The following is a 25,358-nucleotide window of genomic DNA, read 5'->3' as shown; positions in this document are numbered from 1 at the left end:
GGTTCAGTAGTTAAGGCTCTTGCCTGGCAAGAATAAGGACCCAGTTTCAATTCCCTAGGATCCATGCAAAGCCAGATGTACAAGGTGACACATGCATCTGGAGTTTGTTTGCAATGGCTGAAGGTGCTGATGTGCCCATTTTCTTGTCACTATCTGCCTCTTAATCTCTCTTTCTCTCTGACACAAACATTTTAAAACAGACATAGAAAATGTACATTTTCTGGTATATATATCCTCCTAAACCTTACTGGGATTTCAAGGAAAAATGTGTACCTGAGTATTTGTTGTAGCAACAGGCACAGCCAATGAACATGGAAAGAAAATTGTATATCAACAGATAATTAAGAAAAGGTGGTTTGGTTTGAGCTAGAGAGATGGGTTAGCAGTTAAGGCACTTGCCTGCACAGCCTTAGGACCCATGTTCAATGATCTAGATGCCACTTAGCCAGATGCACAAAGGTGAGACACGTGCAAGACTGCACATGCCCACGAAGTGGCACAAGGTTCTGGAGTTCAGTTGCAGTGACTGGGGCCCTGGCATGCCAATTCTCTGTCCTCTCACTCTAAAAAAGAAAAAGGAGGAAAAAGAAAAGGTGGTTCATCTATGCACTGAAATATAGAAATAAAGAAATGGAGCCGGGCGTGGTGGCGCATGCCTTTAATCCCAGCACTCGAGAGGAAGAGGTAGAAGGATTGCCATGAGTTCGAGGCCACCCTGAGACTCCATAGTGAATTCCAGGTCAGCCTGGACCCTACCTTGAAAAACCAAAAACAAAACAAACAAACAAACAAAAAACCCACAAAGAAAAGAAATGGTTGATGTACAACATGGGTGAGTGTTGAATGCATGAAGTCAAACAGAAAATGTCATGAAGTGTTTTATTTCATTTATATAGATAATATAAAACAGGTATGTTCACTGAGACAGAAAGAACATTTGAAATTAAAATGAAATGATAGCCAGGCATAGACCTTTCATTCTAGCACAGGGTGGACAGAGGTAGGATGATTGTGGCTGTGAGTTTGAGGCCATCCTTAGGGTATACATAATGAATTCCACATCGGCCTTACTAGAGTGAGACCTGAAGTAGAAAAAAATTGTAAAATAAAAATAAAATGAGATGGTCAATAGTGTCTTAGGGGTGGAGGAGGAAAGTCTACATTCTAGAGAGGACATCTACATAATAACAATGGGTTTCTGAAAAGGTCTCTTTTAATATCTTATTTACTTATATGAAATAAAGGAGGAGAGAGGGAGGGAAGGAAGGAAGAGAGAGAATGAGCGGGTGTGCCAAGGGCTATAGCTGCTGCAAATGAACTCCAGACCCATGTGCCGTGTTGTGGATCTGGCTTTATATGGGAACTTGGAAATCAAATCTTGGTCTTCTGGATTTGCAGGTAAGCCCCTTAACTGCTGAGCCATCTCTCCCACCTTGAGAATGTCTTTTGATGTTCATGTCACATATAACATGAAGTTATGAGCCCAGAGATGCCATACCAAGTTTTCAGGTGCAGACAGAACACTTCTTCAAGGCAGAAATGAAGGACACAGTAAGTTTGTAGGCAGAAATGTACAGACATGTGGGTGGGAAATGTGGTAAACCCTTTCTTTTTCTTTATTTTCCAGGAGATAGAGAAAGAGTCAGATAGAGAAAAAATGTGTGCACCATGGCCTCCAGCCACTGCAAATGAACTCTAGATACATGCACTACCTTGTGCATCTGCCTTTAATATGGGTCCTGAGGAAGCAAACCTGGGTCCTTAGGCTTTGCAGACCAGTGCCCTAACTGTTGAGAAATCTCTCCAGCAAGACCTGCAACTCTTGACTCTTCTCCCACCTGCCAAATGCTGAGATTACTGGCACATAACACTACACCCAGATCAGGTGATGATGATGACAGAAGCCAGGGTTTTGTACATGCTAACAAGTATGCTACCCAGGGAGACATATGCTCAACCCAGAATGCATCTTATAAGACTGACATGCTGCCTTGGACATCAGAGCAGATGTCCACATCATTTTCTCCCAACCATACCACTATGGTAAACAGCATAAGGCTCTGCTCATCTCATCTCCTTTTTTTTTTTTTTGGAGAAAGTGAATGAGAGTGAGAGAGACGGGGGAGGAGAGAGAACTGGTGCACCAGGGCCTCAGCCAATGCAATTGAACTCCAGATGCTTGCAGTGCCTAGCTGGCACGTGTGACTCTGCACTTGTCTCACCTTTGTGCATCTAGCTAACATAGAATTAGGAGAGTTGAACATGGGTCATTAGGTTTGTGAGACAAGTGCCTCAACTGCTGTGCCATCTCTGCAGTCCCTTTGTTTTGGACAAATTTGTACCTGTGTTGGTTCTCGTGCAAAATGTTGAGTTTCTGTGTGACACTGTAATTAATTTTTGTTGTTGTTGTTTTGGTTTGTTTGTTTGTTTTTCTTAGTTTGGGAACTCAGTAAAATCCAAGTCATGTGGCACATGGGTGGGTGACAGCAGATGATGGAGAAAATGTGTAAATCGTGCATGATCCTCTCCTAAGACATGTTGGGTGGGCAATCTGGTCAGCTTGGCCATACTACACACTATCTGGATTCTGAGAAGAAGCTGACATATGGCACTCATTTTTTTTCATAAAATTTATGCCTGTCTCTCAGTATGAGAAAAAAAAAAAAAACCCAATTTGTTAAAGTATATTTTCACCTCTCAGTTATTCCATCACAAACCTCTCATCCCAGCACTTGGGAGGGGAATTCCAGGTCAGCCTAGGCTAGAGCTAGAACCTGCCACACACAAAAAAAAAAATCATACCTTCCCAGTCTGGGTTCCATGCAAAAACTGTGGGTGGATGCGGCGATCTGGAGTGAGTAGGCCAGACCCATTTGTCCAGGATATTCCCACCTCCCAAGTCTGGGTTCCCTGCACAGACAGTATGTGGTCGGTGCTGCAGTATGGAGTGAGTAGGCCAGACACCTGTCTCCGGGCTCCTTCCACCTCACTGATCTGGGTTCCCTGTGCCTGTCAGTGTGTGGGCGGACATGGCAGTGTAGAGTGAGTAGGCCAGACCCCTGCTTTGGGCTTCTCCAAACTCCTAGGGCTGGGTACCCTGTGCCAGTCTGTGTGTAGTCAGGCACTGCAGTGTGGAGTAAGTAGGCCAGGCCCCTGTTTCTGGGCTCCTCTCACCTCCTTGGTCTCCATTCCCTGTGTCAGTCTGTGTGCTGGAGTGCACAGCATAGAGTAAGTAAGAAAGATCCCTGTTCACTGGCTCCTCCCAGTCCCCTGGTCCTGGTAGGTTCCAATGTGTCTTGCTTGTGTAGGCTTGTGGTCCCAGTGGGAGCTGCAGAATCAGGCATTTTGCTCTGATATCATGACTGGCAACTGGGTACCAACATCCCTGTTAACCTGAGTCAGAAGGTGCATGGGTTAAAGGACAAATATTTGCTTCCTCCTCAATAAAATAGAGTCTTCCCAAAATGGGTAGACAACAATGCAAAAAAAGCAACAAAAGTCAGAAGACAGAAAGATCTCTACCAAGAATGTCTAGTCTTAACAATGGTAGCAACCAAAGAAATCAACAAAAATTCAATCACAAAATGAAAACACAACAACCAATGAGACCCTGATCAAAAAAAAAAAAAAAAAATCACTGAATTAGAAGCAAACCATCAAAGAACCAACAATTAAATCAATAATATTGAGCAGAAATGTCTCCTAGGGTGTTCAGGTTTTGGAAGTAGGCTTAACTTGATTGAAAAAAAAAAACATTAGAACCCTCCAAATATATATGAATAAACTGAAGGTACATCAATAAATGGAAGCTCTCAATCACATGTTCATTAAAGAATGAACTCCAGGAAGTATCAAGAAAATCACAACTAGAATTGAAATCATACCACAAAAAAAGAGATGGTTATGATGCAAAATAACACAGCAGAAAGCAAAAATCAAAGAGAAATTATAAAAGCCTCTCTAGAACCTCTCACCAACACAGTTACTCATGTGGAAGACAGAACCTCTGACCTGGAACACAAGACATAAGGAATTAATTGGGAGGGCAAAAACTTTGCTAAGTTCAAAAACATCAAGTGAAAGGAATATGATGGAACTGTGGGACACCCTAAAATGGTCAAACCTCCAGATCATGGATATTCCAGAAAGGAGAGTATTCAGGCCAGAGGCAAAGAGACCACATTAAACAAAATTATTGCAAAAAAATTTTCTGAACCTCTCAAAAGAGAGGCCTATCCAGATACAAGAAGCCCACAGAAGATCAGACAGAACCAAAGAAGAAACTCTCCAAGACACATCATCATTAAAACTCTCAACAAAGAAAACAAAGAGAGAGTATCAAAAGCAGGAAAAGAGAAAGAATTCACAACATACAAAGGCAATCCCATCAGAATGACATCAGATTTCTCAGTGGAAAACCTAAAAGCCAGAAGGGCCTAGAATGAAACATTTCAAATATGAAAAAACTATGGCTTCCACCCTAAGCTCCTCTACCCAGCAAAATTATGCCTGAAAATAGATAGTGAAAGACAATTTTTTTCATGAAAAAAGTCAACTCTATGATTATATGAACATAAAGCCAAACCTACAGAGAATGATTGAGGGAATACACACAGAATAAATAGTCAAACAAAGAATCTCAAGAGGCAACAGGAGAAGATCACAATAACCAAAATAGACCAGACTCTACATAGTATAAAACACAAGAAAGTACTAAATGCCATAAAATACCTCATCATGGCAGGGATTAATTCAAACCTCATAGTAATAACTTTATGTGTTATTATGGGTCTTAACTCACCTATCAAAATACACAGGTTATCAAGATGGATAAAAACAATGGAACTTCCTATCTGCTATCTTCAAGAAACTGACCTCACCACTAAAGATAGATCCCTCTTCAGGGTGAAAGGTTGGAACATGATATTCCACGCAAATAGAAATAAAAAACAAGCTGGTGTTGCTATAGTAATATCTGATAAAATAGACTTCAAACCAAAAGTAATCAAAAAGACAAAGAAGACTACTTCTTACTCATCGAGGGAATGATCCAACATGAGCACGTCACAACCATAAATATATATGCACCAAACACAGGTGCATCACAGTTTTTTTTAATCTACTCAACAATAAAACAGAAGTAAACACCAACACCATTATAATTGGATATTACAATACCCCAGTATCATCAACAGAAAGATCATACAAGCAGAAAATCAAAAGGAAATAATAGAGCTCAACAAAATCAAAGAACTAGACCTAATAGATATCTACAGAATATTCCACCCCAACTCCACAGAATACACATTCTTCTCAGCAACCCGAGAAACCTTCTCCAAAATTGACCATGTATTAGGCCATAAAGAGTGCCTTCATAAAGTCAGGAACATTGAGATAACTTCCTGCATCATGTCAGATTGCAATGCTATGAAGCTTGAAATCAACAAGAGACATATCCAAAACTCCCCCAGCTCCTGATGACTAAACAATGCACTTTTAAATAATGAATGGGTCATGGAAGAAATCAAAAAATAAATTATAAAATTCCTAGAATTGAATGATAATGAAAACACAACATAACAAAACTTATGGGGAAAAAATGAAGGCAGTCATAAAGCAAAAATTCATAGCTCTAAATCCCTTCCTTACAGAGAGGGAGAGATCCTAAGTTAATAAGCTGACTGTCACCTAAAGGCACAGAAGAAACAAGAAGAATCCAACCTAAATAGTTCCAGATGGAGGGCTGGAGAGATGGCTTAGTGGTCAAGCCCACTTGTCTGTGAAGCCTAAGGACCCTGGTTCAAGGCTCGATTCCCCAGGACCCATGTTAGCCAGATGCACAAGGGGGCGCACGCGTCTAGAGTTCATTTGCAGTGGCTGGAAGCCCTGGCACACCCATTCTCTCTCTCTCTCTGCCTGTTTCTCTCTCTGTCTGTTGCTCTCAAATAAATAAACAAAAATAAATTAAAATTAAAAAGAGTTCCAGATGGAAAGAAATAATCAAGATTAGAACGGAAATTAATGAATTTGAAACTAGGAACACATTTTAAAAAAATTCAACGAAACGAAGGGCTGGTTCGTTGAAAAAATAAACAAGGTTGACAAAGCTCTAGCCAAATTGGTCAAGCAAAAGAAAAACAAACAAAATAAGTCTCAAATTAACAAAATCAGAAATGAACAAGGAGAGATCACAACAGACATTAATGAAATTGGAGGAATCATCAGGCCATACTTCCAAAATCTCTCCTTCACAAAACTAAATAATACAGAAGAAATGGATGAATTCCTAGACATGTACCACCTACAAAAACTAGCCTCAGAGGAGATTAATCTCCTAAACAAATCTATCACATCCATGAATATTGAAAAGGTAATCTAGGCACCGGCGGGCTGGGGGGCTGGAGGAAGGAGAGGGCAGGTGGTGCGGACGGACGCCAGCTACCCTGGACAGCGCATCAGCACCTGTGTGAAGGCATTGCTGTCCTGGAAGACGTTGTGGAGGGCGTGGACAGCACAGAGCTCCCAGCACTGCTTCTCATGGTAGATTTTTGGGGGTGCCACCTGGGGCAGCTCCAAGGATTCGGATTTGGCCTTGTTGCCTTTCCATGGCATGCAACTCATGTTTTTCGCCTTGGGTTCCAGAGAGGGCTGAGAACACCCCACTCTTCCCTCGTGAGGGAGAGGAAGACTTTTTAGTCTCTTCACCCCTGGTACAGGAGCCAACCACTTGTTTCCTGAGCGTGAGCCATGGACTCTCATTCTGGGAGTCTCCAATAACCTTTCATGGTTGGCCCCCATCTACCATTTCCTCCTTCCCACCCAGAGCCCCACTAGCTCTGCCAATTCACTACAGTCTATATATCCTAGGCAGCCCTGGGTGGCCAAGTAGGAACTGTGAGTTGGGACAGTGGACATTTCAGTACTTCCTTCCCAGAAGCAGGTCCTCACCATCAGATAAGACCACCACCCACTGAGAGTAACAGGCAAGATGCTGCCCAGTCTCTCCTAGACATGGAGCTCCTACCAAGCATCACCTGTCTGTATCTGGGCATACAGCAAACAGCCAGGAGTCAGCTGGGGGAGCCAAGGGCACAGGCTGGACCTCTCAGTTCACTATTGATAGATGACTCAGGAAGATGCACAGGAATGTGCTGGGCACGCCCTCAGGGCTTGCATTATTTGCTCTGCCCCTCCACAGCTGCTGGGGTAGTCCTCTTATTGCAGTGGTGGGGGAAGGTGGGCATGAGCTCTGGCTCACAGGCTGTGGGAGAGGGGCATCTCAGTGTTGTGCTTGGGGATGACTTCCCAGGCAATAGGCTTCCAGGTCATGATGGGGTTCCTCATTTGGGCATGCACTGGGCTAGTCCTTCCTCCCTGGTGACCATTTTGTGTGTCCCTGAGATGCCTGTGTCCCTCTTGCACAGGCCTGTGCTGGAAACCCACACAGCATTTACAGAGGTGCTGGCCAAGCCGTCAAAGAGGAAAGCTTGAAGGGGGTCTGGCAAACTCACGTAGGGGTTTCCCCTTGAAATAGGAGCTCTCCAGGCAGTCCCCTGCTGCTTCCCTGAAGAACAATAGCCCATTAGTGGAAACTATGGTCTCAACAGCCCTCAATTCAACTTCCAATAACTGAAGTCTGGGACCTAGAAACTGATAGGAAGCTCAGAGTGGCTTTAATACCTAAGAGAGCAGAATCCACTCTGGACACCTAGTTGCCGAGTGTCTACTATGTCTGGGACAAGAACACCTATAGCTCATGCTCTGAGAAGCCATCTTCAAAAAATTCCAGTTGAGCTGAGGTACAGTCAGTGGTACAGGGCTTGCTTGGCACACACGAAGCCCTAGGACACCCCTCCCCCAACCACAAAAAGTATTAAGGATTTGGGTTCAAGGTGTCCTTGCACAGAGAGAGGTCAGTGTTCTCTCCTAAGAGGCATATAGGGACCTGTAGGTTAGGTCTGCACCTTTTCTTGGGGTCATACATGAAGAGGAAATTGAGCAAGTGCAGTCCAGCCCCTGAGAGCCATGGGAACTTGTGCTTGAGGTTTTTGTAAGGCTGTTTCCTCAAGCTCTACTGGTCAGCCAGGGGCAGCTTGGAAAAGCCTGGCCAGATGTTCTCACTTGGCGTCCCCAGCAGCTGCACAATCAAGTCAATCTGGTGGGTCTCAAGACGTGCCAGGGAGGAGGGGCTTGTGAGCCAGTAGTTCTGCCAGGATGCAGCCCACAGCCCACATGTCGATGCTGGTAGTCTGGGTGGTAGTTTCCAGCATCAGCTCAGGGGCTTGTTACCACAGTGTAACCACCTTGGGGGTCACTGGCTTTACTGGGACACCATAGGCCCGGGCCAGACCAAAGTCCACTGTCTTCACACAGCCCCTATCCATCATGAGCAAGTTTGAGGACTTCACGTCCCTGTGCATGATGAGGTTGCTGTGCAGGTACTGAAGGCACTAAAGCACCTGCAGCATGATGCCCTTGACCTGGGCCTCAGAGCAGGGCACTGACATATTCTCCAGGAGACTGGCCAGATCTTGCTCACAGTAAGCCATGACCAGGAAGATGCTCTCCAGGTGGTTACCAACCACCACCTCCTTCAGTTCCACGATGTTCAGGTGGCGGAGACGCAGGAGCAGTGTGATCTCCCGCAGGCTGCTGATGGGAATACCATCTTTCTCCTTGTCCATCTGCACCTTCTTCAGGGCAACAATTTCATCTGTCTGAGTGCCCCGGGCCCGATACACTATGCCACAGGTGCCCTCGCCAGTGCATTTCAGCTTCTCAATTCCTTCACGCTCTGGCATCACCCCAGCCTGTGTTCTGGTGGCACTGTGAAGAAACCTTCCTTACGGATACACTTCAGACGGATCTGATCCAACTCGGGGTCTGCCTCCGCCATGCCCAGCGCTGGTGCCCCCCACTCATTGTGTGTCCATGAATAACTTCTTAAGCAAACTATAAAACATGATGCTTAGGCTGGGGCTGTAGCTCAGTATGGCCAGCATGCTTGAGAGGGGAGGGGAAGATTGAACCCCTGCAAGGTGAGGACTTTGAAATGACAGAAGACTCTGTTCATGTCTGCTTTGTGTCCAGAGTTGATGTGGACAGTTCTACAATGAGGGAATCACTTAACCTTCCCAGCCACACCGATGGTAAGAGGAGAACAAGATACACCCAGAGGGAACATTTACCTGAGAGTGTGCTCTCCCTGGTGTCAGAGTCAAGCCTGGAAGTCCAGGATGCTAAAGCCTGGAAGCCTCTTTGTGCTGCCTGCCCACACTGCCCGCTTTATGTTCAGGGGCTGCTGGACCTTCCCCTGGGGCAGGGTGGATGATATAGACGAAGGACCACCTAACAATTTCTGTGGAATATGTAGGTGGGAAATTTGAACATTTGCCTACAACAGACTCACCAGGCTTCTCCCAAAACCTCTCCAAAAAGCCAATCTAGGTCAAAATCCTTCTTGAGTTTTGTACTTTGGTTTTGAAGTCATCATAACTCCACACATGCTGGTTGCTGGTCTTTGGTTGGCGATCTTGACAAATTTGTCACTGTGCCTCCCTGCTTTGAGACCATGGAACAGAAGCTAGAGCAGGAGGGACAGGAGGCTGGGAGGCTCACTGCCACTGCTTCTCTTTGTAAATACTCCATCATGTTTATAGAGGAATAATTCAGTGTAGGAGTATGTCAGTTCTCCCTGTTTGGTCTATAAGTTCACTGTCATCATCTCTTTAAACTACAGAGCTAGGAATGCCCTTGGAGTGCATGTTATTCAATAACAATAAATTCTTGTACAGTAAAAAAAAAAAAAAAAAAAGGAAAAGGTAATCTAAAATCTCCCCCCACTACTCCCCCTGCCATAAAAAGTCCATGACCAGATAGCTTCTCAGCTAAATTCTATCAAACTGCATTCAAGAATTGAAACAAATTTTTCTCAGACTGTTCTGCATAATCAGAGACCAGGGAATCCTCAACAACTCCTTTGATGAAGCTAGAAACACCCTACTGCAAAAAGAGACAGATATGCAACAAGGAAAAAAAAACAACTATAAACCTATATTGCTTATGAACTTAAATGCATAGATCCTGAATAAAATCCATGCAAACTGAATTCAACAACACATAAGGAAAAAAAAAAAAAAAAAACAGTATCCAACTTGATGAAGTAGGCTTTATCCCAGGGATGCAGTGTTGGTATAATATACAGAAATTAGTCAATGTAATACACCACATAAGTAAACATAACCATAAGAACCACATGATTATCTCAATTGATGCAGAGAATATCTTTGATAAAATGCACCACCACTTCATGATCAAAACACTATAAAAATAGGCATGGTGTTTTAAATCTCAACACAATAAAATCTATATATAAATCTCCTAAAGCCTAAATACTACTTACTGTGGAAAAACTCCAGGAGTTCCCACTGAGATTGGGAAGAAGACAGGGGTTCCCAATCTCACCAGTGCTCTTCAACATAGTACTAGAATTACTAGCCCAAACAATACTACAGGATAAAGAAATAAAAGGTATTCAAATTGGAACAGAAGAAATCAAGTTAGCCCTATTTGCAGATGACATGATCCTATATATAAGTGATCTGAAAGTCTCCATCTCAAAACTTCTAAAGGTGATAAATTCTTTCAGCAAATTGGCAGGATGCAAAACCAATGCCCCAAATAAGTAGCTTTTCTATTTGCAAAGGACAAATATACAGAGAAAGAAATCTCAGGTTGTCACATTTCCAATAGCAGCAGCAGCAGCAACAACAACAACAACAACAACAACAAAACCCTTGGAATAACACAAACCAAGAACGTGAAAGGCCTATATAATGAAAACATAAAAACACTCAAGAAAAAAATAGAGGAGGATTTGAGAAGATGGAACCCCCCCCCCCCATGCTCCTGGATAGGTAGACTTAATATTGTGAAAATGGCAATTCTACCAAAAGCAATATACAGATTTAACACAATACCAATAAGAATACCAGCACCATTCTTCATAGCTATTGAAAAAAAATGATCCTAAAATTCATATGCAATGGCAGAGGGCCTCAGATATCCAAACATATCCTCTGGAAAAAAAAAAGCTATATTGCAAAGTTATCATGGCAAAAACAACATGGTACTGGAATAAAAATAGAAACATAGACCAATGGAACAGAATTGACAACCTAGACCTTAGGTCACATAAATACAGCTGCTTGATCTTTAACAAAGGTGCCAATAATGTAGACTGGAGAAAAGACAGCATTTTCAACAAATGATGTTGAACAAATTGTATGACCGTATGTAGAAAAATGAAGTTATACTCACTTATTTTGCCATACACAAAAACAATGTCCAAATGGATCAATATAAGACCTGAAGCTGTTCAACTACTGGAAGAAAAGATTGGAGGCACTCTCTATGACACAGGACTGGGAAAAGACTTCCGGAAAAAAACCCCAGTAGCCCAGAAAATTAAATAAGCAGTCATGCAATGGGATCTCATGAAGCTAAAAAGATTTTGCACAGACAAACATATCATAATCAGAGCCAGTAGGTTACACACTGAATGGGAGAAAATATTTGGTGACTATGCCATGGAGAGAAACCTAACATCAAGAAACTACAAAGAACTCAAAAAAGTAAACAATAAAAAAAAACACCCCACTCCAAAAGTGAGGCAGAGAACTAAATAGAGAATTCCCAGAGGAAGAATTACAGATGGCTAACACACACTTAATAAAATGTTCAACATAACTAACAATTAAGGAAATGCTAATTAAAGCAAATATGAGATTCCAACATACCCCAGTAAGGATAGCGAAAATGTAAAAACTGAAAACAAATGTCCCGGAGGATGTGGAGAAATAGGTATACTCATTCACTGTTGGTAGGAATATAAGCTGCTAAAATGACTATGGAAATCAATATGGAGACTCCTGAAGAGGATGAATATAGAGCTACCAACAGACCCTATTATTCCCTTGTTTGGCATTTACCATAAAAGCTCCACATCTCAGTACAGATATATTTGCTCAAACAAGTTTATAGCTGCTCAATTTATAATAGTCAATACCTGGAATCAACCCAGTTGCCCATCATTGGATGAATGGATAACCAAAATGTGGTATATCTACATGATGGAATTCTACACAGCAGTAAGAAAAAAAAGAAAACGAAATCTGTAGAAAAATGGTCGAACCTGTAACAGATCATTCTAAGGGAACTCACACAATCACAGAAAGACAAACGTTGCATGATCTCACTCATCTGTGGTTCCTAACCTGGATCAACATGAGCAGCTGACATACTTGAATGTCAGACATAGGAAGGGCCCTGGGCTAAAGCAAACCTATGCAGTCTGATATGAAGGCCTCAGACTAGAGAGTGATCACAGCAGCCTGAAGCACAGGTCAAATCTCAGGGACCACTGGCAGGGGAGCTCCAACCCCCATTATCAGGGATTGCAGTGAGCCAGGAACCCCCCATTCTTGGGAGTTGCAGTGAGTCTGGACCCCTGGAAAAATCTTGGAACCCAAGATCAGCAGGAAGTAATCCCACTCCCTCTCCAAGCACAGGATACCTGGACATTCAGATAAGACTTAGGCTTTGTCCATAACCCTGTGACCTTTGGCCAGTTGCCTAGGAAACTCCTTATATGGTATCAGCCAGCACATTTGCACAGCCCATTCCACTGTACCTTATAACTTCCCCCAACACCATTTGCTTATGTGCTGGAATGTATGTCCCCATATATTAATTAGGTATCAGCAAGCAACCTTGTACATCCAATCCCCTTAGGACCCTCAACTGCTTATAAACTCATTTCCCTATTGATTAAAGAGAGCCGTTCAGTCTGTCTCCTAAGAGTGATTCTTGCGTACTCACCACCATGGTTGCCTGGGCACCTTGGGGGACCAACACTGGCCCAAGGACACAGGAAACTACAGCTGGTGCATGAACAGGGACCCTATGAAACAGGACAGGATAGGGGAGTGATCTCCCAGAAGGGCTGGGAGATACCAGCCCATATGGCCTTGCCTCTACATTTTTGAGGGCTGGCAGGTTTCAGCTTCTCCATCCTCCATCAGAGAAAGCCAGGTTTTCTCCATCAGAGAGAAACTATTTTTCTCTTTTTCCTCCTTTACTTTGGGTTTGCATTATAGTCTTGGCTTTTACACCTTTTTTCTATTATGAATAATATTGTTTCCCACCAAAAGGAATCACAGATTCATATATTCAGGGTTTTCCTTACAATCAACTCTACCAGGGAGAGGGAGGCTAGCTCCTTTTGGGAAGAAGCCCTCCAGGTTGCCCCCTGGATGATTTCTGTGGATCCATGTGACCCACACATGTAGCATAGCTTATCTCACTAGGAAATGAAAAGTTCAGGAAGGAAATTTCCCCTCACACCCTTTTCATCTGCTTTCAAGTTTCTCCACTAGGGCAGCAGCAAAACTGCAAGTTAGGTTTGCAAGCACTCCAAAGCAGCTTGGGTCAAGTGGCAGGCTCATGCATGCCCAGACAATGGCACCTCACCCCATTCACATGCCATGTATCCCCGTACTTTTCCTGTGGTCTCCAATAGTCCCAGGAGCTCCTTCCCTTCTTTCCTCTTTGGGTAGCCAGACTCAGGCCAGTGGGCCAGCTGTCATCTTGGCCATTACATCCACATGTACCAGACCAGACCCTGGGTGAGTGCCTGGGAACTGGGTGGGGCTGAAGCAGGGAAGGGATGATCTCTGCCTAGCCACTGCAGCGCCTGCACCATAAGTGGAAAAAAAAAAAAAAAAACATGTTTAACTAAAGCCTATGGTGAACTGAAGTTTTATGTAAACAATGTCACATTTTGTTACATAATATCATAAATATAATTAGTAAGTTTATGTTCTAGTTCAACTTCAATTTACATAGAGGATTATTGAAAACAACAAAATTCTCTCTGAGGTGGTGACATAATTTGTCAGGTATTTTAAATTTAAAAAAAAATGTAATGTCTTGTTACTTAAAAGGAGGAGGCAAGCTGGGTGTGGTGGCATACACCTTTAATCCCAGCCCTTGGGAGGCAGAGGTAGGAGGATCACTGTGAGTTGGAGACTATGTAGTGAATTCCAGGTCAGCCTGACCTAAAGTGAGACCCTATCTTGAAAAACAAAACAAAAAAAGGAGGAAGCAACTGACCTGACTTCTAGGCCAGCCTGCCTAAAGCAAGGGACAAAATCTGCCTTAGTTACTCCTAATAAAATCATTTCCAAGTGTGTTAGAGGTATTGATGTCATTAAATTGTCTTTAATCTATACTAGATGCTTCTTTGTTGTTGAGTAATAGGATTAATCAGTTTATTGTTGTTTTTCTTAATAGTCTTATAAGAAAGATGGTTAATTCTGGGGTGAGATGAGTTGACTAAAGGAAATGGGAAGGAAGTTTTCAATGTTTGGCATAGAAATCTCATTGAATTGTGTGTGTGTGTGTGTGTGTGTGTGTGTTACTTAGATCAAACTGTTAAGGTATGTGGATAGTGTGTAGGAAAGAATTTTCAGGCTAAACCTAAACCCTATGCCTAAATTTAAAGATATTTCAACAGTTTACAAACTTTTTGTTTGTTTGTTTTTGTTTTGTTTTGTTTTTCAGGTAGGGTCTCACTCTAGCCCAGGCTGACCAGGAATTCACTATGGAGTCTCCGGGTGACCTCAAACTCACAGCAATTCCTCCTACCTCTGCCTCCTGAGTACTGGGATTAAAGGTGTGTGCCACCATGGTCGGCTTCAATTTACAAACTTTTAAGAAACAAAAAACTAATTTTCAAGCTAAAATATGTTGGTAGCTTGCTTAAGCTTTATCAAATTTAAGTCATGGATAAAACAAAATTGTTCTATGCTAATAAAAATTTCTATGGTACATAAAATCAATGGCTACCAATTAATCTGAAATCACTGGTTGTCAAATGGGGTTTGTTCTTTCAAAACCGATTTTTCAAAGGTTGTATTACAATTTATCTGGCTGTTTTGGCTCAAATAAGACCAGATTCTGCTCTATTATATGAAAAGCAACTGTCTCTTTTCTGGCATCTTAATCCAGTGCTTATAACAAAATTAACTCTTAAGACATATTCCCTAATTTAGGGTAGAGTCTCATGCTGAAACTATGGTCCTCATCTGAGAAAAATAATTGCGAGTTCTCCAGTTCTGTTTACAATGTTCTCTGGGTAATTGGTACCCACACAATTATCTAAACTAATGAAAGATATTTATATACACAGGTGCTAAGACTTTATACTGTCTTACTTGTCCTTTTCTGAAAATTTCCAGCTTAAATTAATTAGGTTGTTTGTAAATTAATTTGTGTTGTTTTCAAGACTGGTAACAGGTGCTGCCTGTATTTATAGCCATGAGATGAAGTATAAGATGTGCCTACCTTCTATGCCGCAGATAGGGCTTATGCCGCCACAGTACAACAAAAATTTAAAAGGCTGGACAAAATGATTTTAAAAAGCTCTTGCGCCATTTGTTAACTAATTCTATTACAGTAATCAAATGTCCTCTATATCTATATCTATTCAGGCTGGTGTAACTTCCTTTCTAAGTGTGTTAATCACCTATGTAGAAGCCAAAGCCAATAGGAATTATCACAGCAAATAGTGCCAATATTTTGGCCTGTGCTCCCAGGTCATGAGGCCAATGGAGATGATGGGATACCTCTACACTGGCTCCCTGGTAAGTCACCTGTCTTCCTGAGCAGAGGGGATATGGAGACCCAAGCAAAACTGGTGTACAGTCTGAAACAAGAGAGTCACAGTTGAGGAGCAATCACTCCTCCTGGCTTCCCAAAGGGAAAACTACTTGGCCAGCATGACTCTGACTCATCCTAACAGACAGAAAACACAGACAGAATAAGATATAGGGCTACTCCTGGGTCCCTAAAGTCTCTTTGGAGAGCCATTAGTGTCCTCCAAAATTAATCCTTAATAAAATTTTGGCTATCTGCATGGTCTTAAACACTCAGAGAGAAATGTATAACTAAAGATGAAAAACCTTAAACATATAAATGGCCTACTAAGTAATACAAGAGCTTTCCAAGAGGAGAAACAAACAAAACCTTAAGACATTGTTCCCCATCTCTAATAGTTCTAATTCTATATAATAATAATAAAAAAACTATAGATGTCAGAGGGTTATTTTCAAATCTAAGAATAGATAAGTAAATTCTGAAACCAAATATATGTATATTTTCATAACCAGGACCTTTTGTGTCAATACTCCCACTCTCCTATGGTGTGAAGGGATAACCACCCCATGAATAAATATTTCCTCTCCCACTTATTATTCCCCAGAATTGATTGTTTCACAGGTGTATCTCTATGAGAAAAAAGTGGCCTGTAAACTACTCCTGTGCCAACTGAAAGAAATTTTCATCCCTCGTCTGGTGGCCTTGGTGTGATGCTCTTTCTGTGTGTCTTGGGTGACCAACAGGTTCAAATCTCTCCAGAGACAATTAAACTCTCTCACAGGTGTGGTACTTCAAAACCATCTAGCCTTAGACCTCATTACTGCTCAACGTGGGGGCATATATGTGGTCTTGGGAAAAAAAGAATGTTTTTTTATTATCAGTCTCTCTTTTATTTATTTATCTTTTAAAATTTTTATTAACATTTTCCATGATTATAAAATATATCCCATGGTAATTCCCTCCCTCCCCACCCCCACACTTTCCCATTTGAAATTCCATTCTCCATCATATTACCTCCCCGTTACAATCATTGTAATTACATATATACAATATCAACCTATTAAGTATCCTCCCCTCTTCCTTTCTCTACCCTTTATGTCTCCTTTTTAACTTACTGGCCATGCTACTAAGTATTTTCATTCTCACGCAGAAGCCCAGTCATCTGTAGCTAGGATCCACATATTAGAGAGAACATGTGGCGCTTGGCTTTCTGGGTCTGGGTTACCTCACTTAGTATAATACCTTCCAGGTCCATCCATTTTTCTGCAAATTTCATAACTTCATTTTTCTTTACCGCTGAGTAGAACTCCATTGTATAAATGTGCCACATCTTCATTATCCACTCATCTGTTGAGGGACATCTAGGCTGGCTCCATTTCCCAGCTATTATAAATTGAGCAGCAATAAACATGGTTGAGCACGTACTTCTAAGGAAATGAGATGAGAGTTGGGTGTTAAAGTCACCCACCACCACTATGTTTGGTGTTATCTGTGACCTTAGTTCTAATAGTGTTTGTTTGATGAATTTGGGAGCCCCCATGTTAGGTGCATATATGTTTAGGATTGTAATGTTCTCCTGTTGGAGTGTGCCCTTAATCAATATAAAGTGACCTTCCTTATCTTTCTTGACTAACGTCGGACTAAAGTCTACCCTGTCTGATATTAGGATAGCAACCTCTGCTTGTTTTCTAGGCCCGTTTGCTTGAAACACCATCTTCCAACCTTTCACCCTAAGATAATGTCTATCCTTTGTAGAAAGGTGAGTTTCTTGGAGACAACAAATTGTAGGATCCTGCTTTTTAACCCAGTCTGCAAACCTATGTCTTTTCGTTGGGGCATTGAGGCCGTTGATATTAAGAGATATTATTGAAAGGTGTGTATTTGTGTTTCCCATTTGTGTGTGTGTGTGTGTGTGTGTTTCTGGTTCTACCTGCGCTCTCTTCTGTTAACTAGTATTTGAGTATTGCTTGTTTTTTCTAGGTTCCTTATATGTGTGCTTTTCCTTTTCTTCAGCATGGAGGATTCTATCAAGTATTTTCTGTGGAGCTGGTTTTGCTTCAAATACTCCTTTAACCTGCTTTTGTCATGGAATGTCTTTATTTTTCCATCTATTTGAATGGATAACTTTGCAGGATAAAGTAACCTTGGTTGACAGTTGTTATCTTTCAGAACTTGGAATATATCACTCCAAGCCCTTCTGGCTTTAAAAGTTTGTGTTGAATAATCTGCTGTAATCCTGAGGGGCTTGCTTTTGTAGGTAACTTGATTTTTCTCTCTAACTGCTTTCAATAATTTTTCTTTGGTATGTGTGTTTGGAAGTTTGATTATAATATGGCGAGGAGAGGTTCTTTCTGGGTTTTGTCTGGCCGGGGTTCTAAAGGCTTCCTGTATCTGCATTGGCACCTCTTTCCCAATTTGGGGGAAATTTTCTTCTATGATTTTGTTGAAGACGCCTACTATGCCTCTGGAGTGGAGTTCTTCTCCTTCTACTATGCCCTGAATTCTTATATTGGATCTTTTCATAGTGTCCCGAATATCTTGAAATTCCCACTCATACTTTTCTATAAGTTTGTCTTTCTCTTTGTTGGACTGCATTAGGTCTGCCACCTGGTCTTCTAGCTTAGATATTCTGTCCTCTCCCTCATCCATCCTACTGGTGAGATTTTCTACAGAGTTTTTTATTTCATTAACTGTGTTCTTCATTGCTAGTAATTCTGACTGGTTTTTCTTTATTATTTCTATTTCCTTATTTATGTCTTGTATTGCCTTCTTTATTTCATGAAATTGGTGTCCTGCATCTTCTTTGATTCCTTTGATTTCCTCTTTAAGTTCCTCTTTGACTCCTTTGATTTGTTCTCTGACTTCTTTGAACATATTTACAATCATTCTTTTGAACTCTTTCTCAGGTATTTCCTCTAACTCTTTCTCACTGGAGGACATTTCTGATGCATTAATACTTTTAGGTGTGTTTATATCATCTTGGTTTTTAGTGTTTCTTGTGTTATAATGTATATACTTTTGCATCTTGGATTAAGTTAATGCTTGGATTTTCTAGCTAGCTGTGCATTCTTAGCTGTATCAATTGATTTGATGTAATATATTTTCAGGGTAGGACCTTAAGGTGTTAGGTGTGGCTCTTAAGACTCTCAGAGTATCTACAAAGATGTTCTTAGGGGTTGAGTTTCCCTGCTGTAGGAGTATTCAAGCAGGCTGAGTGGAATAAAATACAGGTAGATTCTAAAATTTAACTAAACACTGTGCACATTCAATCAAAAACAGCCCCAAGTATGTATGCAAGAGTAGTTATTATAATGACCAGATCATCTATCAACAAAGAGGTTAAGATTTCTGGTCAGTTGAGGGATCCAAGTCAGCTTGCGACCAAGTGAGACCCTTCCCTGGTGCAATCCCAGCTACCTTGGATGATTTTGGTGTCAGTCAAGTTGCTGCCTGGGCTGTCGGGCTGCTGTTCTGATTTCTGGAGCTGGGCACTTGCTTTTCCTGTGGGGCAAACCGAGCCTGGCAAGTGTGGCCCTGCAGATCAGCACCCCTGCTGCTGGAACTGCTGCTGCTCAAGCTGCCCCTGCTGGGACTGTAGCCACTGCTGCTGAAGGTGCTGCTGGACCCACTGCTGCTGCTGCCTCTGCTGCTACTGTAGCTGCCACTGCTGGAGCCACCACTGCTGCTGAAGCTGCTGCTGCTGTGTCTACTGCCGCTGCTCCCCCTGAAGCTGCTGCTGCCGAGTCTGCCGCTGCTGCCACTCCTGGGTCTGCTGCTGCTGGGGCCGCTGATGTTGCTGCTGAACTCTGCTCCTGCTTGGGTCCCGCTGTTGGCGTGGCCGTGTCCCGGGCTGCTGCTCTGTTCGCCGGAGCTGGGCTCAGGCGGTGGGGGAGGGGACGGAGTTGCAGCTGCTCTTGTTCTCTCGCTGCTCCAAGCGTTCTTCTACCTCGCAGTCTGCTCCTCCGTTGCTCGCTGCCGCTCTCCCCTCACGTTTCCCGAGTTGCGGAGAGCGCGGTGTGAGGGAAAGCTCCCATACCTGGCTTTTCCTGCAGCTCGAGCCGAGTCTGGCGGCTTTCTGGTGCGCCACGGCCACGGCGGTTGGCCGAGCTGCCGGAGCCGCTTTTCCCGCCTGTGCAGGCTCTGGATGCTCTGGAACTCTTCTACTTCTCTGCTGCCGCTTCAATTTCCTATACACCTCACTTTTTAGTAAAAGTGTGTATTTTGCTGAGTTTTTTTGGTCTTTTTCCCCCCCTAGGCTGCTTTGGCGTGGTACCTACGCCGCCATCTTAACTGGAAGTCCTCAAAAAAGAATTTTTTTAATGAATCAAATGTTGTTGAACAAGACATTAAAACTCTCAAAAAACTCCACAAGGATCTGCTTGACTGCTACAATCCTGAGTACCCCATCACCTGGTTTTCTAACCCTTTTGTCATTTGGCTTCCCCCCTCCTTAGCCCCCTCCTTGCTATAGGAACACTATTACTTGTGGCCCCCTGCCTCATCAAATTTCTCAGACAACACATAACTAATATTGCAAGGTTGCTAGAAATCAGGGTCTCATGCACCACTATCCCTATCTGAGCCTATGAGAGACTATAAGGATTTCAGTCAATATGATGACACCTTCCCAGTACAAAAACAAAGGGGGAGCTGTTGGATATACACAGGTCCTGGGTTAAGCAAACCTGAGCTGTCTGACCTGAAGGCCCCAGGCTATGGAGAGGTCAACAGCAGCCTGAACCACCAGTCATATCTCAGTTATATCTTGGGGACCAGACAGGCAGAGGAACTCACTCCCCCCCACATTCTCAGCTGTTGCAGTGATCCAGGGTACTCCTCCCCATCCTTGGGGATTGCAGTAAGCCTAGACCCCCAGACAACATCTCAAACCCCAAGATTAGCAAGAAATAAGGCTACTCCCTCTCCAAGCACAGGATAACTTGACATTCAGATAAGACTTAGGCTTTGCCCATAACCCTGTGGCCTTTGGCCAGTTGCCTATGAAACTCCTTATATGGTATCAGCCAGCACCTTTACAAAGCCCATCCCCCTGTACCGTTGCCTATGTGCTGGAATGAATGTCTCCATATGCCAGTTAGGCAACAGCAAGCAACCTTGTACATCCATTCCCCTTAGGACCCTCAAAAGCTTATAAACCCATTTCCCTGACAATAAACTGAGAGCTGTTAACTGAACCTGTCTCACAAGAGTGATTCTTATACACTCACCACCACAGTTGCCCAAGATGCCTTGGGGGACCATTGCCAGCCCAAGAACCCAGAAACCCACATTCCTCAAAATGAAACACAAAAATTCAGTTTCATTGAGTCTGGCCAAGATGCATCTCTAAAACACCCAGTGCACGGCTTCACTTGGGCTCAATCTGGAGTCTACAGGGGCTAGCCAGCTCCCTGTTACAGGCCAGTGCCCCCATACTTGGCAAGACATTCCAGTAGGGATAAGTAGGCACAGTTCCAAGTTGTTTCTCCTCATTCTTCTGAACAATAATTTTTATTACAGCATTTAATATATGAACATTACTGCAAACTCATTATATTCCTATCAGTGTCAACCTTTTCTCCCCATTCTGCAATATCCCCAGTGCACTGAAGATTTAACCTAGTGGAGGTACTGGTAATCACTGTGGATCGTCAATGCACAAGTGGTTTCCTGTGGGGTGGATAATGCCTCACAGTATGCCTTTCCCTTGTGTCTCTAACAGTCTTTCCTCACAGTATGCCTTCCCATCTTGTGGTTCTTGTATCCTGTACCTTTTCTTTTCAATGTTCGCCAAACCTTTGAGGACATGGTAGAAGTCTCCTTTCATGGTGAGCTTGTAGCAGCCTTGTATTTTCTTTGCTTTTTGATGAGGTTTTGAATATCTTCATTGTCTACTGCCATCTCCTTGGAGATGGTTCTGTGGCTAGAAATGAGATTAGCACTCATTTAATCCACTGCTTTATAATGTTTTCTGGACTGTGTCTGTCAGGTGTAATAGAGACTATTCGCCCTATGCTTTCAGTTCCTGACATTTATTTTTAGTTCCTGTCATTCTGATGTGTCTTGGGTGGCCCAGGTATTTGCTACCATCTGGAACTTGATCATTCTAGTCCACCATCAAGAGAGCTTCTTTAACAAATGAAGAATGCCAAAATTTCTCACTGAAGAAAAAACTGCCTCTGTATCAAATGGTGCTGGAAAACTGGAAATTCAAAAGCAGAAGAATGAAGATTGATTCTTTTCTCTCACATTGCACAGAAGTCTACTACAAGTGCATCAAAGACCATAATGTGAGACCTGAAACAATGAAACTGCTGGAGGAAAATGTTGGGGAAGCACTTCATAATGTATAAATGGGTCAGACCTTTCAAACTTGGGTTATTTTTTTATGCCAAGAAAATAAGGTCAATATTTGACCAATGGAAAATCACAAAATTTAAAAAAAAAAAAAAAAAAAAAACACCGTTTTACAGGAAAGGAAACAGCCAAGCAGGTGAAAAAAGCAGCCTTAAAATGTGAGACTATCATTGCTTGCTATATGCCTGACAGGAAGCTCTTACCTTAGGTATACAAAGAACTCAATAACTGAAAACAAATAAAACTACCCAATCAAAATATAGGCTATGGAGTTTAACAAAGTATTCTCAAAAGAAGTAAAAATAGCAATAAGTGTCTGAAAAAGCATTCCAGATTTTTATGTGACATGGAATACAAATTAAAAATACTTTGTGATTCCACTTTACTCTGGTTGGAATGGCTATGATCAAGACATCAAATGAGGAGCCTGGGAAGATGGCTAAACAGTTAATGTTACTTGGTTGTAAAGCTCCTAAGTCCAATTTCATTTATCTAGTACTCATGTAAATCCAGATGTACAAAGGGGTATATGCATCTGGAGTTTGTTTTCAGTGACAAGAAATTTTGGCATGCCCATATACACTCTCTACCATTGTTCACAAATAAGTAAATATTTGTGAAAAGGAAATCAAATGACAAACAATGCTATTGAGTATGAGAGGAGGAACACCTGTGCACTCCTCATGGAACAAAACTGGTGTAGCCATTTTGGAAAGGCCTGTAGAAATTTCTAGAAACCTAAACATAGAGCTATTATGTGAGCCAACTATAACTCTGCTGAACACATTCTCAATTGACTCTACACCAACTACAGAAACATTTCTTTCAGCCATGTTTATTGCTGAACCCCTCTCAATAGAAAGGAAATTGAACCAGCCTAGAGAAAATCAATTGAGGAATTAATAATGAAAATGTTATAAATATACATAATGAAATTCTATTCAATCATATAAATATAAAATCTTCTAGGGAACAGATGTAACTTGAAGATGTTATAGGAAGTAAGATAAACCAGACATCAAACTGTAAGCACTGCAAGTACTCTCTCATATGCTGAAGCTAGCTGAGTACCACTGTGTATGTGTGTTATTGTGGGAAATAGAATGTAGGTTACAGAAAATTAGAAAGGAGCCTATTAGAGAGGAAAAATGAAGTCTCAAGGGAATAAGGTAGAGAAAGTAGCAGAGGGTAAGTAATCTGAAAGGCAAAGGCAAAATACTGAATGTAGAAGTGTAAAATCAAGGTAGAAGAGGAACAACAGAACTGATAAGAGATAGGAAAAAGCTAAGCCAAAATGAAGTATGTTTATAAATAGAGAATAAAATATTTCAAACAAAATTGTACACATTAAACAAAATAAAATGGAAAAAAATCAAGAAAAAACTGCATAAATTCTAAACTAAAGCATCCTCTCAAAATTATAACAAAAAGTAGTAAGACCTTACTGCTGAAGACTCCACATGCTTGGGCTGCAGGTCACTCAAAAATAAAGGTGCAAGTGAGATGAAAACTTCTCCTCTGTAAAATAGCTGACAGAAAGCTGGAAAAAGCTTATGCTTCATGCATTCCTATGGGAGAGAGAAGTCATCAACAGTGATAAACAGCAGAGGACAATGCAAGGCTTAAGACTAATCAGACAGGCTAAATATGCCAACTGGTACAAGAGTGGCATGGCTGTTATGGGAAAAACTAACTGCTCCACAGAAGGGAATATATGTCCAGTACTGAAAACCTTGTCAGAAGTCTATTGAGGGGGGATGCCATGAGCCCTAGGGGAGTAATGCTTGCTATTGTCTGGTTAAATGAATATATTATGCTCATAAAACTGTTGTTTACCACTATTTTAATATTTATACCCATATATTAATACTACTCTCACTTTTGTTTACAGAAGCTTCTTTTTGCAGATGGCAGTGACCACTGGAATGAGTCAAAACTTACAATAATTCTGACAAGTGACAATGGAGTGTTTAGCACTAAGACATGTCTATCACATCTTCTAAAACTCGGGGTTCATTGCAGAAAAAATGGTGGAAAGAATGAGAGCCAAAAAGAAAAAGAAAAAAGGTAGGTCTACTTTCAAGGCAATCTTCCAGACACGAAATGGTCTGAATATCCATTACCTCACAGTGCCTAGTACTACCTACACAAGACCTTTATCACAGGAGGAAAAGATGATGACTTCAAAATAAGAGAGTAGCTGAGCATGATGATGCATGCCTTTAATTCCAGCACTTGGGAGGCAGAGGTAGGAAGACTGCCATGAGTTCAAGGCCACCCTGTGACTACATTGTAAATTCCATGTCAGCCTGGCTAGAGTGAAACCTTGCCTCAAAAACCTAAACAAAACAAAAGACTAATTGAGAGGGGGAAGGGAAAATGGATGGTAGGTTTTAAGGGAAAAGTGCAGGTAAGAAGGGAATTATCATGGTTTTGTTGTCTGTAATTATGGAAGCAGTCAATAAGAATTAGAACTAAATAAATCAAAAACATATAAATTGTTTAGAAAGACCCATACCAAGCATTTTTTTTTTTTAAATCAGTACTTAGAAGTTTTTCAAAGTGAAAATCCTGTGGCCAAACAAATTCACTGACAAATGCCACCAAAAATTTAAGAAAAAAAATCTATCACCATTACCTGTTCCACAAAACAGAAAGGAAGGGAACCATACCAAGCTCATTCTAATGAAGCTGGTATTGAGCTCAGGCCAAAATGAGATAAAAACATCAGAAGGAACAAATACTAGTAGATCAATTTTCCTAGTGAATACAGATGTAAAAATACTCAACAAAGAACCAGCAAACTTGGCTGGAAAGATGGCATAGTACTTTAAGCACTTGCCTGCAAAGTCTAGGGACCCAGGTTTGATTCTGAAGTACCCACATAATGCACATGCACAAGGTGGCACATGCATCTGGAGTTCATTTGCACTGGTTGGAGGCAGTGGTGTACCTACTTTCTCTGTCTGTCTTCCTTTCTGCTTCCTTTTCCTTCTGTTATCTCTCAAACACAAAAATGTGGCTGGAACTTGCCTGTGAAGCCTAAGGACCCAGGTGCTGTTAAAAACAGGATTATAGACCAATGGAACAGGATTGAGGATCCAGACTTTACATGAAGTAAATACAGGTACTTGATCTTCAGCAAAGGCTCTAGTAATGTACACTGGAGAAAAGACATCATCTTCAACAAATGGTGCTGGACAAACTGGATAACCATATGCAGAAAAATGAAACTAAACCCACACATCTTGCTATGCACAAAAATCAAGCCCAAATGGACCAAA

At 41.8% G+C, this 25,358-nt stretch overlaps 1 pseudogene; it reads right to left on the bottom strand.

Annotated features, from left to right (window-relative positions):
- Positions 1–7,163: 7,163 nt before the first annotated feature.
- Positions 7,164–8,896, bottom strand: LOC123457345 (annotated as a pseudogene).
- Between the last annotated feature and the right edge of the window lie 16,462 nt (positions 8,897–25,358).

Source organism: Jaculus jaculus, unplaced genomic scaffold (assembly GCF_020740685.1).
Source record: "Jaculus jaculus isolate mJacJac1 unplaced genomic scaffold, mJacJac1.mat.Y.cur mat_scaffold_37_1_1805170_arrow_ctg1, whole genome shotgun sequence".
NCBI classification, from domain to species: Eukaryota; Metazoa; Chordata; class Mammalia; order Rodentia; family Dipodidae; genus Jaculus; species Jaculus jaculus.
The sequence above is the reverse complement of the archived record's forward strand: the minus strand, read 5'-3'. Positions and strand labels throughout refer to the sequence as shown.